Genomic DNA, 17068 nt, shown 5'->3' with positions numbered 1-17068 from the left:
TAAAAAATTAAGCTTTAGAAGGGATCACTTTTTATTTCAGTGGCTACAAACTAGCGATCTAATGTAATTACAGTTAGATGTTACCGTAGAAGGGCATCTCCTCTGTAGTGTGATTTTAAGGCCACAACAGCCATAAAGGGGGGGGGGGGGGGGAAGTTTAATTAATGTTATTGGAGGACCTTCACCTAAACAAGGAAATTCACAGCTCAGATCAAAATGAAAAAATACAGGCTAAAGCAGACAAGTAACAGTTTTTGCCACAGAAATCCTGATGAGCAGTTGGAAGAGCTTTTTTCACTTCCATTTACACCTACTCACAGAAATCAGAAATGGACATGATTTTATTTCAGGCTGATGGGCAGAGTGTCATGAATATAAATCATCTTCACAAAAAAGGCACAGCAGCATAGCCTGCACCAAGTGTCTCTAATATCACCAGCAAAAAATCCCCTCTCTTCACTGTAAAGGAAACAACACCAGGCTCACTGCTAATCAATTCCTTTTAGAGTGATGTAATCAGACTTTAAACACATGAAGGATCCTTGGTGCTATCACAGGAACAAGAATGCGACAGAAGTGCTTGTGATCATGTTCTCCCTTCATGCATTCTGATAGGAACTAACAAAGTCAGTAGAGATACTCAGTCTAAATAACATGAGAAAGAAATCATCTGTCAGAATAAAAACTGAAAAATTATAATACTATTTACAAATTTCAAAAAATCTAACAGGTTTCAAGTTACTTAGCTTGTTATAATCCAGGGATTTAAAATACTCCTTAACCCACTCTTCAAATCAAAAAAATGTTCTTATTTCTTCCTAAAGATTTCAGAGAATGCAATATTGATCCTCATGAGAGACAACAAAAATAGAACACACACACTCAGAGCCCACATGGACCAGAACCATTAACAAAGGTGATACTTTAAACCATGTGTGATTATCTCTCCACTTACTAAACTCCTACTAAACTCCTCTGTTCAGCTGATGGAACATCATGCATTAGCAAGGAGCTTTTTTTACTGTGATGTTTGTAACATGGTGCTCATCCATATTATCAACAAATCTGAGAAACCCAAGCTTTACTACTCCAGCTGCCTTTTACATGCACAGCATGAGCAGTCATTGACACAAGAAAGAATTGAGCTGGCACCAGGCACACAACCATGTAGCCAACACTGACACACACCGAGTTTAAATAGTGCCATAGCATTCCCAACACTGCAGCGCCAGTATCAAAGGCATGGACATAACTGAAATGCCATAGTCTATGTCTCTAAAGCTTCTGAATACCTCTATATAAAATTACAGTTATGTTGACAAGCCACCTGTTAGGCTGAAGAAAAACTGAGTAACATTGTACCCTTGTGAGGCCACCTTTCACGGCATGTCCTCCTGACATTTTTGCTGTTCCCAGCACAGCAGCCCTGGTGTGTGACTCACCACGGAGTGTGCTCGGGGCTGGGCAGCGCTGGGCGATGTGGGCTGGCAGCACACTGCCCCACTCGGCCAGGGCACGCTCCCTGGGCACGCACAGCTCCTGCCGACCCCCAGGGCTCGATCTCCTTCTGCTCCAACGGGACAGAATTACAGGGGGAGAAAAGGCTCCTAACTCTCACACGGATTTTACTGAAAAAAAAAAAATTCACAGTCCATGCGTCACGTTCTTAAATTGAGTGACCAAGAAAAAACTATTAAATTATACAGCTCTGTGACTCTCTTAATTTGTATTTTTTTCAGATTCTCATCTGTCAAAGTCTCTATCATCTACAGGCAGGCCGTATCTCTGTTGAAAATATCAGCTTTAATGTTCTCTATTTGCTTTTTGGTAAGCTCAAATATCACTGTATCTTTGTTCTAACAGAACACTGGGATTGTCAAAAAGGATCTGGAAGATACTATCAGATGATAACTACAACACAGAACAGGACACAGTTTCAAGGAAACCCCTTGAATTTTAATTCACTGTTTTTTTAAAGTTTTGAAAGTAATGCTGCAGGGCATAAAAAACCAATTTTACTGGTAATAGATGAGTTCTGATCTTTAGATACTTAGATGAGGCTGTTCTCTTCTTAGAAAACTACAGTTTCTGACAGAGACATCTTGATAACCACAGCAAGTGTTCTAGATCCCCTTATTTATATTTTAAGAAAAGAATATGAGAATAATAAACTGTACCCTTTTGCCCACTAAATTTCAATGCCAGTTTGGAGAAATCACTTTTAAGGGCTGCAATTTTATTCTACAACACAGATTTTTGCTCCCTTACAAAGACTGCTAGCTAAGCTAACAATTGTAGTAACTTTTTTGCAATGTGGACACCTGTTCAGTACAAACTGAAGTAAGACAGGCTACTCATTTCACATAAACCACCAGCTGTTAGATGGTACCAGGATTCAGTGACTACTGACCTGGGATAGATTTGAACTGGTGACCCAGGAGTGGAAGACTGTATATCCAATTACGAATCCACATTTAAAAACTCAACCTTTTTAATTGCATTCTAATTGCAAAGATCTCAGTTTTAACAAATGGCCTCATTTCAGCGAAATGCAGGTGTATCTAGGAACTTTGCTCCTTCTAATTGTGGATTTAATTGCATTTGTTTGATTATAATGAAAGAAGGTATTTCTTGACTTGCTAGCTGGCTCACCATATATGTAATAAGAATATATAAGTCTTTAAAATCTGTTCCTAGAACAGAATGGTATTTACAATTCCTTTGCATATATGAGTACCACTACAGAAGAAGGTATTTAAGTAGAATGGAGGTAAATTCAGTAGTTCTGAGTTCTTGGAGGACATGGAGTTTACTAATAAGTATCAGCAGATGGTTTCCATTAAATATGCAGAATCAAAAGACTAACTACCTGTAAAAGCTAGGAAAAAGTTGACCAGGAGAGCAAAGACATGGCTTAAGAAACACAGGAACTGAAAGAAGCTGTAACCTTTAACAAGCCTGGAGTGATGGCCCTGTTCCCCTGATTTCTGCAGTAAAAGAAACATGGCAGCTGCACTCTGTAGGATGGCTGTTTACTGCACAAGGATGGAGAAGGAAAACCAGAAGAGAATAGTGGGAAATACAAACAGCTTTGCACTAGTAGTGAAGGTCTAACTCTTGAGGATATATCTATTTATCTATCTATTTATGATTGAAGTTTCTTAGAGGCACAGCACAGATCACTCTATTCAGCTTGCTAGATTTTAAGCTAGCTTGATCATCTTTTGTGAAGCCTAGATAAAACCTAAGCCTCGTGCAAAGTGTTCTGGCTGCACTCTAACTTGGGTAGTTCTGGAACAAAGGAAAAGAGACAGGAGACTCCAAGTCTTATTTTGAGTCTAGAAGTGCACAGAGGCAAAAACACTATGGTAAATACAGAAAACTACACTTCAGATGGCAGAATCACATAAACATAAAGGTCTTTGCAAGTGCTCCGAGCTGACTAAAAGTGAATGTGGTGAGGCAGGTCTAAGAACAATCTACAAGAAAAACAGCAGCAGAGGAGAAGCAATATGCAGCAGATAGCAGCAGATGGGAGAGCAATAAAACCAAAGATCACAAAACAAAGCCCCCACAAAAAAAATCCCCAAACCCACAGACTTCCTGCATGCAGAGAGCAACTCCTGCATCCCAGTGTTTGAGGATTCATTTGCTCTCAACATTCTTCAATACCATACATAATACACAATGCACAGAAGAAAAAAAGCAGCAGCCATTGAATTTAATTTGCTGGGGATAGAAAATTACTATCAGAACTACTTATGGAAGACAGTAAAACAGCAGCAATTTGAGTCTAAGACTTGGAGATTTCAATGAGGCACACCACCTGCAAAAGGAAGTTATGGGATTGCTCAGAGGAAAAGTTTTCAGTTAGACATTAACCACAAAGCAATGAATTAGTCTGCGTAAAAAGCTATAGGCTCACCTCCTTGATTCTTTAAATATCCTTTACATTTATAGTGTCCCATGAATGTTAACAACTACTCTAAATCACAGGGATTTTACTTGGATTTTAAAAAAAAACCCAAACAATTGATGTGCATTCTGACCCACTTAAGCTTAACTCCAGAGCCTCTCTGTAACTTGAGGCAGACACAGTGGGAGAAACTTGCATATTCATTGTGCAAAATTGTTATCTTTTCTGTAAAGCACAGATTAAAAATTGCTAGCTATTGCAGGGGAGCCTGGGTCTAAGCTATCTCCATAAAGCTTGCATGATAAGTCTATGCAAAAAATCACTTACTCTCATTACACTGTCCTTCTGCTGGCTTCACTGAAGTAAAAATAGTACTGATTTGGTCATGTCAGAGTCACAAACAGATGTGAGGTGAAAGCCCGCCAGGCCAGCTTGTAAACTCACTGAATTATATGAGTATCTCCAAAAATTATAAGAGGCAGATTTTAATTCAAAAGTAAGACTGCAGGATTATTAAATATGAAAATACACTGATTGAATCACAGGCACATAAACACACACAAATATACATACACATAGATACACCCTGAGGCATAAAAATAGATTTGCCAAAGCACCTGATACCACACATTGTCTGCAGCCTATTTTCCTGCATATGTATTTCCTCCTTGCAGAGCCTGGCAAGGAGACTACGGAAAAAAAGGCTTTGTAAATTTCTCAAGGTAATGAAAGAAATCTTAATCCACACAGCTCCTTTCAGATAGGAAAATTCCCATTTGAAATGACAACTTGCATCACGCTGAGGCAATTTACAGGTGACAGCATACTGTATTAGCTCCCCAAAGAGCTAATAAGTTAAACTGCAATTCAGTCTTAACTATCAGCCAACTGCTGCAAAGGGAATAAAAGGACAAGCCAAGTAAAAGTAAAACTGCACACAGGAGGGGAATTGCAGGATCAGGCCCAGCAGCATATGGTGCACCAGCACTGGAGCACACAGCCAGCTCCCACTCCAGGTCCAAAGCAGGTCCTGTCTGGGGCTGGCCACATGACTGTGGACTGGCAATCAGGACAGGATTTGTGCTCCCACCCACGCTGAGGGCACTGCCACCCCCTGTGCACCAGCTCCTGCCGCCCCTGCATGGCCACCCCAGCACGCCTCACAAAGGCCAGTCCCACACGGTCTTACAGCACATTTCAACACTGCTGCTGAGAGCTCCCACATTGGTTTGCTCATCATTTGACCTTTCAAACGATGAATATTTGTTGGAAAGCTACGTTCCTAAAGCGTGATGATAGGCGCACATATGATACAGGGAATTAGGGATTAGGGATCATCTAATCAACCTCGGGAAGATGACCCAAAATCTTGAGCTTCTTTTTCCTCCCACCATATGTTTCCATCAGTCAGAAGCTTAAACAAAACCAATGTGAACTTATGCATCTCAGATACAAGCGCATAAACAAGTGGTACTCACTCCTTTCTTTCAAATCACATTTATAATATAGAATTTAGTCTTTGAATGCTCAACAATATTGCGTGGCTAATATTCTCTTTAAAGGTCGATTACTGGAACCAAACATTGCCATAAAGAGATAAGGATGAATAGACAACATTTGATTACAAAGATAGAGTAAAAGTGTAAAACCAAGTGTTGTTAACAGCATGATTCAGCACAGTTTATTTCTAACTATATTTAAACCTTCAAGGAGTCAGAGTCCTAAAAAATTAAAAACCAAAACCATAAGCAGTTTGAATTATGGGTACTTTCTCTCCACACCATATTAATACCAAACATGAAGCAACTGCCAGAGAATCTTTCAAAATAATTTAAGATTGGATCAGGTGAGAGTGAAACTCATTGAGCTTACATAGCTGTTTCATTTTTAACCACAGGTCCTGCCACAATCTGTATGTTCCCGTAAGCCTGAACCCTGTCCATTGGCACAATCTGGCCACATTTCCCATAATTAGGAGAAGAGTGGTCATTTGTTAACCCAGTGTCAGCTTGCACTCTGGGCCAGTAGTGAAGCAAGAGGAGACATGTGACCTTTCCACTGACCTGAATGACGAGGTGATGACCTCTGCAGCCCAGCCCAAAAAGGAAAGGGAACACTGTAAAATGGTCATTATGATTAATGGTTTTCTCAGGGAAGGCTAAACGAGTAACTGCTCAATCAAAAGGCCCTCAGCCCCCAAATACTTAGCTTTATTACCTGTAGATATATCTTTTCAACTTCAAATCCTCTTTGTTCTAACAGGGAATTACATGGAAAAATTTCTCCTTGTGTTTTGGGAACTCAAACTTTTTGGATGAAAGTACGCATAATTAAAATACTTAATTAAAATACAATCCACCTGCAAAGCAAAGGTGACTTTCATCACTCTCTGTTATTCAGAACGTTGGGTTCCAGCTAGTGAGCTTTGCTTGTAGCATCCCAGTGTTGCTTGCAAAAACTTGAATTCCAGGGAACATGAATCAGAAAAAGAGATAATTAACAAGCTGTAATCCTTAGAAAATTAAACATGCTTTCTCAAGTTGTTGTCAAGTGAGACAATTGCCTCTTATTGTTTTGAAGTCATTAGCAATCTGTTCTGTCAGCCCAAAATGTATGCTGTGCCAAAAACTAAGCAATTCAGCATTATGAATTATCAACCTTTATTCTAGCACAAGACAGGCAGAGTTTATTTATATTGTTGTTCACAAGTTTACAACCCAAGAAAGAAGTCACTAACTTCTTGACAGGACGTTGCAGATGTCACCATTATGCGACAATTTACTGGCAAAACCACCCTATTCCCTTTCATAACTCCTCTAATCTGCAAAGGGATGGCAAACTTAAAAAGAGACAAAGACCCAAATATCCCACTAAAGCACCTGTTTTTCCTGGTCACCAGAAGTTAACATCACAGATAACTGCAATTAATTGTAGAAGTGATGTAATTTCATAGTGACTAGAAGACACTCAACTCCTAAATCCAAAACCACAGGACACGAAATTGGCATGTGGGGCTGTACTTCTCATCTGCTGCATTTCAGTGCAACTGGCATGAGAATCACGTCTGACACATTTCTGTTCAGTTCCTTCAGCATCCTTTTCAGCAAGGAGGGTGAGCAGAGCACCTGTCAGCCTTCAGGGGAACACTGGCTCGCAGGATGATTGCATATTAACCTAGGATAAGGTCAGGGATTCTGCCATTGATGGAACACTGTAACTGCTGTCACAAAGCATATCCTGTAAAAAAGAGTCCCACAGTCAACTTAATAACCATATGCAACTACCTAGGGAATATACCTGCAGAGAACAACAACAAAAAAAATCTGTTCAGAATTCCAGAAGTACCAGGCAAAAAATCTCAGGAACTGCTGGAGAAATTACTATGATTGGGCACTTGCTATTCACTTACCTAACAGTCAATTTTTTTTTTTTAAGCCAGAGAGGCCACCAGTAATACCCTTCTGCATATATCCATGGAAGTAACTGAGTTAGCAATTGCACAACTTAATTTAAAAAAGGTTACCAGGAGGGTTTAATGGAGAATCCATACACTGCAAAAGTGAGAACATGGAATCACAAAATACTGCATTCAGTCCAGGAATTCAGTACTTCATTTCCTATGAGGCCAGTGATTAAAGTCTCACAGAAAAATGCTAAGCAGTCTACAAAAGCAAAGGTTAACTGATCACTCAGTTAGGACTGACCTGGCTGGGACAAAGATTGACAAGGCTATGTACTATAAAAAATAGTTTATCCATATTCTTTTTTTAGTTTTATTTAATCTTGAGTGGTACTTACAGGTAATGTCAGGAGACACAGTCTTCCAACTAAAAGTAAGTAATAACAAAGAAGTTCTTTGGAAAGGAAAGTGACATTTAGAAATCTGAACCCATAAAATGCTAATGCAATTGTAGAGTCTTTATGCATAGTCACTCAAACTGAAAATGAAAATATTAAAATGCAAATGTTTACTTGCTCTTACATGCAGCTTAAAATAGCCATTTCTTTCCTTTTAGAAAGATTTATTCATTAAATGATTTTTTCTTAAAAATCAGCTTTTTATCTCTGCACTATCTTCAGGCAATCTTTTCTTATAAGGTTCCTCTTTAAAATTGCTGCCCTTATCAACTGCTCTCTCTTCTCTATCTTGTCAGCCTTTATAAAATTTTAAACTCCTGACATTTTCTGCTTCTTTTCTGCATGTGCAGTTCCAAACCTGTCTATATGAATTGGCCTGCATTTTGGGTTGAAACTTATTCGCAAAAACTGGCTTCAGAGTGAAAAAGAATGTCAGAATTGTTTTCAACTGCTATGAGTCATTACTCAGTACCATTTTTCAATCACCTGGTTTCTTTGTTTTGGTGGATTGAGTTTCTGTTCTCTGTTCCAAAGTCCTAAAAGTGTCTAAATTTTTCTCCTCGGGCCACAACAGAAGGACTGGAGGCAGCAGAAAACACATCTTGCTCTACTTTCACTAGCACCACCAGCTAGTCTTCATATTTCATAAAACATGGCATTACATGATGTTTATTCTTCTGCCTCTAATTCTTCTAAGGTGGAGCATTTATGGCTCATCTTGTGAATCAGCTGATTTCAATCAATACGGCAGCAGATACATTTAACTATTGCTGTGAAGGACAAACACTGGCAGAGTCTGGCTGTAAGTCCTTTGTTCTGCCCTGTATCACAAACCTCCTTCCCAACCCCCACCAAGTTTTAGGTACAAAGCATTCCATGAACTGCTGATATGCAGACACTCCTAAGAGCTTTCATCCATCTAAGCTGGCATCTAGCTAAAAGCACCTTCACCCTTTTACATTTTTACTTTTAGAATAGTAGAAACAGCATCTCAAATCGAAATTCTTCAAGTTCTTAAATACTTCCAACCTTCCAAAAGTGTTCTCAGTCACAGCAATACAAATTATTGCAGCTCCATAACTTCATATAAACCTTATGAAAGATATATTTGTTGAATCACACTACTGACACTCACTATCATTCTCTGCATCTCCTCCAAGCACTGAGATCTCATTTTTAATATTGTAATTACTTCAAGCTCATTTCCATTAGACAGCTCCAATAGGCTGAATGTGTTATGCCTGCAGCAATCTAGAACCAACACATTATCCAGTTCTATGTTCACATAGTTATCTGATATGTTTGTTTAAAAGAGGCTATCAGTTTATATTTGCCTGCTAAAGTCAATTCTAGGAAAAAATGAGATCATTTGTATTATTACAGCAATCAATATTCTATGCAGTACTTTCACAGATGTAAATGAGCAATCCAAAGCTCTAATCAGTAAATAAGCCTCTTGAAAGCAAAAGTAAAGCCTAAGTAATATAAAGATTCATTGCAGAATAGGCCCAGTCATATCTCTTCAAAGCTTTCAATCTATCTATTAGAGATTTGCTTTAATGTCTATTGAGCATGAGACCCATTCATAATGCTGAGGGATTTGTTGGAGAAAATACTTTGGTACTATTTTAACAGCCTTCAGTAGACAGTTTTGACAGCATTCCACATGAAACTTTACTTGCTGGATGGCAGAGCAGCAATTAATCCTGAGTTTTATCAATCCATTCAAATTTGACATGTTTACCAACAGAGAGCAGTCTCAGCTGCTGGGCACATGGAGTCCAACCATGGAATAACATTTTAAAAGCTTCTGAAACTGCCATAAGCACTGCTCTGGTTCTGGTCCTGATTTTTACATTTTCACTGCAAATACTGGACACAACCTGAATTTTAACAGCATTTTAAAAATTCAATGTATTATTATTAAAGAGCTGAAGTCAGATTTCAGCTATTTTACTCCTTCAATTACGTATACATTTTTTCTCTAAAAAGAGCAATAAAATAATACAGGAGGGAAAAAACGAATTTTTCTTCCTTTCTGTCTACTATTTCTCCCTCTCCAAATCCCTGGAGACTGTGCATGTTACCTAATTGATTTAAGCCTGCTATATCCATCTTTTCAAATCACAGTGCACCAACCAGGAGCAAAATTCAAATTTGGGTGAAACAGTGATGAAATATAATGTCTGACAGCACTATTTTAATCCTATTCTGACTGTGAGGGCAGGGGGGAGTAGAACTCTGCAAAATATAATAAAGAAAAGCAAAATCTAACAAAAAGAATACAACAGGATGGAAGGTTATACTGTGAACTAGGACAACTACCATTTTCTTGTGACATGTTCATACCATGACTGACAATAATTCTGCCAGCCTATAACTAGAGGTTCTAGGCACTTCTGCACCACCAAATAAAAAGTTTTTTGACTACTAATGATTATTCAAAACCAAGTGGATGGAGACTTTATACACTTCAAGAGAGCCTGTGTGTCTGACATATCCCTGGATGCAGTATAGTAAATCCAACCATAATTCTTCATTAAAATACAATACAAAAACGTATGTATGCACAAATTGATGCAGAAGGAAGAGGCAAAAAATAATCAAAGAGAGGGAAATTGTTTCTTGGGAGCTGCTGGCATAATTCTAAAATATACTTTATTTATATTAAGTACCAAGCTGTGCTAAAGAGTTTCAGTAGCATATATTTTATTCCCTGTTGGTAACAAATGTGTTTCACTTGGCACCACCCCATGTCAATTGCCACAGCCTCCATCCATCACTAGCTGATTTTCAAAACATGATTTTCTTTTAGATACAGCTGTAACTCATTAGCTTCTTTTTGCCAGTCTTGTTGCAATGCATTTCTTTAGCTCCTACACAGACACAGCTTTCTCACTGAATGATAGACTATTTTTGTGCCTTGGTCTTTTACTCTAAAGCCAGTAAAATCTGAGTATCATAAGTATGCTCACTGAAATTCCGTAATGCTTTCTGTTTCTGTCTCTCAACTGAGTAAGCTCTAGTTTACCAATATGCTTGTCCTCTTAAACTTATTTGAGCTTTTTTGGTTGTACCACAGCAGGGACGAAAGAAGTTATCTAATTTCCCCTCCCCTTTGCTTACAAGTTCTGCTCACAGTTCAGAGCAGGACTTGTGAGCAAGGGGGAGGGGAAATTGGTACAGTGATCTTTCACATTCAGTAATTTCTTCTCAATGTACACCAGACAATAGACTGCACTGATTTATTATCAGTTTACTTCTTGGCACCTGGAGTTACCAACCTCATGCTGACTAAGGTATACAAACAATCATCCAGGCAGAGACAAACATCAAAGACTCAATTTACTGAACATTTTCTACTTCTGTTGGAAAAACTTTTAGGTCTAAATTAATCCTGAAAACAGGGATGATAAAGCTCCAGCCACAAGTACTCTCTTGGCAGAACACTGCCCTCTGCTATATCCACATTTCACAATAAAAAGTCTACATAAACTGCTTCTGCAGGATTATAAGGTAAAAAAATGTTTTCTCTGACTGAAAAAAAAAAATCTATCTCCACAGCAGAAGAAGCAGAAGAGAGGTTGATTTGGTTACAATCTGTAGCTTTTTAAGACGTGGATCACTGTTCATGGACCACAAACCATCCACGATTTTAATCTGATACAAACACCAAGAGTCTCAAATCCTGAGGAACCTTTAGTCCAGATAAGTATGTAAAGACTTCTGTGCCATTTCTTTAATTAATTTATAAATTATAGCCAAGAAACAGTCCTATTCCCACCTTCAGAGTATCAAAAATATCCAAGAAATGCTGGGAGGTTTTGTAACATCTATTAAACATATATAATTCCATTATATCATATAAAGGCTTAACAGACACTCATTGAGAACTACAAATGTAATTATTCCATTGTGAATTAAACTACAACAAATTATACACAACTAAATATGCTCTCTGAAGCTCTTGTTGAAGAGCTTTTTGTGTCTCTACCACTGTGTAATCCTTTTCATTGTCCCTTGTCTTGGACCCATTAAAGTGTACAGATGTAGAGAGGACATGCATGCCTATAGAATGATGAGGTTCAGGAAAGCTGGCTGAGATCATACTGTGTTGTAACCTTTTAGTTTATTGACATGAAGAAGAAAGAATAAGCCTTGGAAAGTTCAGCACCCTGCCTGGGGATGTTTCTACCTGGCAGGTTCCTGGTCTATAAAGGTTGTACCCTACTGGGGTAAGAGAGATCAGGACAACAACAAACACTTCCCGTATCTTCCAAAGCCAGATCAGCTACATGTTGTCTACAGCTTGGCATCTACAGAAAAGTAAAAACTAAGTCCATAAATCAGAGCTTTTTCAGAAACATGCTGCACATGAGCAATCATTCTGCACAACAAACTTGTCTGCAAAGTGCAGCTTAGAAAATGAGTGGAGTGATCCTCAAAATGAGAATAATATTTCTTAAAGTTTTGTAGAGTGTCTGGAGCACTTGAGTCCTGAGTGAAAAGCAGAATAAAATAGTGAGTGCCTGCAAGTCAGTGTTTTCACTCTTGTCTGTTCATGCATGAGGGTCTGTAAGACCACATAACTTTCTTAAGGTGAAACGCTTTTCTTGAGTAATGAATCCTTCTGCCATCAGTAAAACAGTAAAGCTAGGAGTGCCAAAACCACTTACTTTATAATACATGTACAATAACAAAACTGACACAAAAGCCTCTTCCTTTACCCTCTATGACTTGCCCACATAATAGGTGTACATTAACAATACCAAAAAAAGCACTGAAGACAACTCTACTCCTTACTGCCTATTTCCTTCCAGTTTTCCAAGAGACAATTTCACAGAACCTATTAGGTTGGAAAAGACCTCTGGGATCACAGAGTCCAAATACAATGGACTAAGGCAATTACACAGAATTGAGCATAGGCCAAAGTAAGAGGAGGAGGTGCTCCAGGCAATGGAGCAGACGTCTACACAGCAGTCCATGAAGGAGCCCCATGCCCAGAGCACATGAAAATTTCCTGAAGGAAACAGCCTCTTTAGAGGACCCGTGCTGGAACTGTAGAACAGTGGGACGGAAGGGACAAGAGAGAAAGAACTGTTTTTTGGTGGTTGTATCCCCTCCTAAATCCCATTTCTGCCACTTGGGCCAGGCAGAGGAGTGTGAAGTAAAGGACTGAAGTTGTTTGAATGGGGGAACAGGTGTATATGATTTATATGTATTTGTTTCTTACTACCCCAATCAAATTTAATTGGCAGCCACTTAATTATCTCCAAGGTAAGTCCTTTTTTGCCCACAAAGGTAATCAGTAAGAGACCCCTCCAGCCTTTACCTTGAATCACAAGTTTTCTGATTTCTGTTTGTTTCCTGGTTTTCCCATCCATCTGAGGCACGGAGAGTATGGCTATGTGGGAATTTCACTAACTCACCACAATTAATTATACAACTTCATGGTTTTACTGGGATTATTTGATCTCTTAATGCATTTGAGAGAATATTAATTGTTCATTTAACATTTTTCATTTTCCTATGTTTTTCTTAGTCATACGATCTGTTGGATACATTACATTTGTCCATTAAGCAGCTGTTAAGTCTTCTCTGCACCATGTATTTGCCAACTAATACTAAATCACCATGTCAAACATCTATTTACAACATGCTCATTTTACTTCAGAGCAAAACATTCTATCAACATCTGAATTGTTCTCTCTGTACTTTTCATTTAGCTGGTAACACCAGTGTACATCTGCAACGTGTTTAATGCACAGACATTTTGCCTTCCCTGGTAATTGACTGGTACTGGGCCAATGTGGCACATGCCACTCTCCAGGAAGGCATTTGGGAAGAAAGGGGTAGTGGATCATCTTCACTGCTTCCACTCTTGATGGGCCATACACCATCAGGTGTATTGGTAACACATTTGCTTCTCATTATCACTATCTAGATTTAGTATTAACTGTGTGTGTGCTTCAAAAGATTCTCCTCCTCCAGATTTCCCTGAAGAGCCTGAAACTGTTCCAGGATTCCCCCCTTTTGTTTTAATTATAGCTTTATTTTAGGATTCACTCAATTGCTCCAAGACAAATACTATCATCTTTTTTCAGATTGCTCTCAGGTTCTCTTAGATCTATTCCTCTGAAGGAACAGTAACTTAGTTCTAGAACACAGATTCATCCCTTAGTTACATTTGCCATTATGTAAATTAGTTTCTCCTGCTCGTGTTAATGTTTTAAAGATAAAATGCCTATACAGACATACACATAAATCTATAAGCACTAATCTTAAGACTAAGCAGTGGTTTAGCTCCACTCCCTGAACAGTGAAAGACACAAATTTGTTTACCCCATTTAAACCAGCTTTTTTTTTTTTTTTTCTGAAGTAAAACCAAATGTGTTCATATTTTAAAGTCAAGATCAAGCAAAATATGCATGATAGGACTGAGACAACAGTTCATAGTTTTCCAGAGAAAGAATGCAGGGAGAAGGAAATTAAACAAGCATTCTTGCATATATTTCCTGATGTTATTTTCATTACGGAGAAGTAAAATTACATTTACTCCCTTGACAGCAAAGGTCAAACAATCTGATAAAATCTAGTTAATGCACTGAGAATGATTGATGTTTAAATGAAAAAGTCATGTTATTTTATGTAGCAAAACGTGTTCTCTCTTCTTTACACTCTCCATATCGTTAATATATTTATTCTTAGTATAACAAAAAGGTCTAAAACCAAACTAAAGGTCAAAGGAGCCTTCTGATTTATGTACTCCCATATACAATAAAGATTTAGCTATCCATGACATTTTCATAATGGTAACATGCCTCCTTTTTTAAGTACTTGAACTACTTAGTTCAACCACAATATTGATTTTTAGCCTAATCCTTACCTTGGTATTAGTACTCATACACCTATTTTATAAATTTCATGCTTCTCTGAAAGAAGCAGCACTAGATGTTACCAGTAATCATATGTACAATAAAACAAATGCACCCATAACTTCTTACAGATTATGATTTAAAACCTCTTGGAATCCATCCTGAACAAGGCTTTTTAGCTCTCAGAAACTTTCCTCAATGTCCAGATGCTATGGAAGCATTCTACAGAGCTGCAGAAAGCCTGACAGTGTTTACTGCATGTTACTGACATGTTCCAGAAAAACCTCTCATTCTGCTCTAGAAAACACTAATGAACTGTCTCCTGAGACAGACTGGGAACTCCACTCTCTCCACCCACCAGCTGAGCAGCCACTTGCAGCCTTGACACAGTTCATGATTCTGCTCCTAGACCTTTGGAGCAGGGCAGAATGCAGGATGATAAAAATACAAGGACTTGTGTAATTTTTTTTTTACATCCTTTGCTAGTTCATCTGGCAGCATTGATTTTATTTAAAGGCAATGGAGCTGTAACAGGTGATCAGTTTTTCAGGATTCTGTATAAAAATCACTACAAGACAAACAGACAATGTTGGTCAGATATTTAACAGCGGCACACAACACAGATCCATGGCTTTAAATAAGTGCACCATTACATTAAGCTGGAGTGACTGAAACAATGCTATCCCATTTGTGAGTATTGTCTGTCAGGGTAGCAATAATTGCTTACTTTCAAATCCAGTTACAATTACCAAGGTCACATTTTCTAGTGTGGACACCTAATAATGCAAGTTTTCTGCTAATTATCTGCCTTCAATTTTTCTCTTCCTATTAAAAATCCTTTTCAGTTTGGCAGCTGAGATTTGAGGCTATCTCAGACTGCCAAATCACCATTATGGAATTTTATTCATCTTTCAATTCAGAAAGATTGCCATCTGAAATACTCTCTAGCAATCATTTGCAGTGTCTGGGAAGCCATGATTTCTCTATTCTGAGTACAGAGAAAAAAAGCACCTAAGGTTGATCAGCAAAATAACATGAATTCTTTTTTAAAAGAAATAGTAGTAATATGTTTACTAATACACATGAAACTGCTAGTTGAGACACGAAATTAGTCAAAGTCTGAAATACTACAGGGTCACACCAAATGTACAGAAAAGTGTATAACTATTAGGTTGGCTGTTTATTCGGTACCATTCAGTTTATTTACAGTAGTATACTCAATGAATAAGCAGCAAGTATCTTGGGTGAGAAATTCAAGCTGGGTTTCCATTCTTTGCCACTTGCAAAGTCATTCCCTCCCATGCATATACAGTCCTCAGTCCTTCCCCTTTGCCGTCCATGGATTTTCTATCACCTCTGAACCACTGACCTGACCTCCTACCCATAGAGACCACCCCTAAAAAATGTCTTGGCTTATTTGACATAGCTTTCAGTCTCCTGTGATACTAATCAGGGTCCTGAAAAAGATTATTATAGCCCCTGATACTGCTGTAGAAAAAAGGCTTTTAACTGCTCCCCATGTAACCTGAAAGAAAGCTTAAGCAAAGTCTAGACAACAGACCAAAGATTCATTTGTGGGCAGCTGCCACAACTCTGCAATGCAGAAATTTTATTTGCTGAAGGAAAATACAGATTAAATTTCATGCTTTAATTTGCTGATAAAACATCAAGTTCTGTCAGAACCAGCCATCAAACTTGCATTAAGCCTCAGCTATTTGCAGGTGTAGCCTTACCAAGTAAAGTCTGAAACAGGAAAAAAAAAAAGATGTGGTATACAAAAAAAACCTGATCTTTACCATTTCCCTCAGAGCAGACCAAAATACCATGTAAAAGCACAATTCTGTCCTATTATTATTACATGTCTTACACAAACACCATTCTCTATCATCATTACAACTCATTTTAGTTGAAAATCCTGGAAGTCTTGGGGACAGTAATCTCTAGGGTGAAATTCTGATTTCCTCCTATCTCTAAATCATTGTAAAAACACTCTTTGATTTCAAAATAACCAAAATTTCATCCTGTACACCCTATATATCAGTATCCCTATACATCATGAAAGCCAGCACCAAAGAAGAGCTTTGCTGTTTGTTTCCTATTTGTGATGCCTTCAATTTTCATGCAAATTAAAGTTAGACTTGGCTACTGAGCTCTTGTTTCCTTGCCAAAAACAAGCATGTTAATACTTGCTTTAGATAGAAGTTATGAGACTAAAGGGGATTTTTTCCATATTTAAAGCAATAAACACACTAGGCAATATTCTCTTAAGTTCCAGGAAATTATTTTAAGGAGGAATTACATGCATGGATCCCAGCTGTGCCCACAACTTCTCCACAGTAGTACTGCACTCAACCAATCAGTGACAGTGCCGACATCACTGAAGTCTGGACAGTTATTCTTCAGCAGTAAGTTCTTCCTT

General features: G+C 38.2%; 1 protein-coding gene across 1 annotated transcript in view; it reads right to left on the bottom strand.

Annotated features, from left to right (window-relative positions):
* COL25A1 (collagen type XXV alpha 1 chain) overlaps nucleotides 1-17068 on the bottom strand; it is a 295698-nt gene that overhangs the window by 211175 nt on the left and 67455 nt on the right. The window lies entirely within an intron of this gene.

Source organism: Zonotrichia albicollis, chromosome 5, assembly GCF_047830755.1.
Source record: "Zonotrichia albicollis isolate bZonAlb1 chromosome 5, bZonAlb1.hap1, whole genome shotgun sequence".
NCBI lineage: Eukaryota > Metazoa > Chordata > Aves > Passeriformes > Passerellidae > Zonotrichia > Zonotrichia albicollis.
The sequence above is the reverse complement of the archived record's forward strand: the minus strand, read 5'-3'. Positions and strand labels throughout refer to the sequence as shown.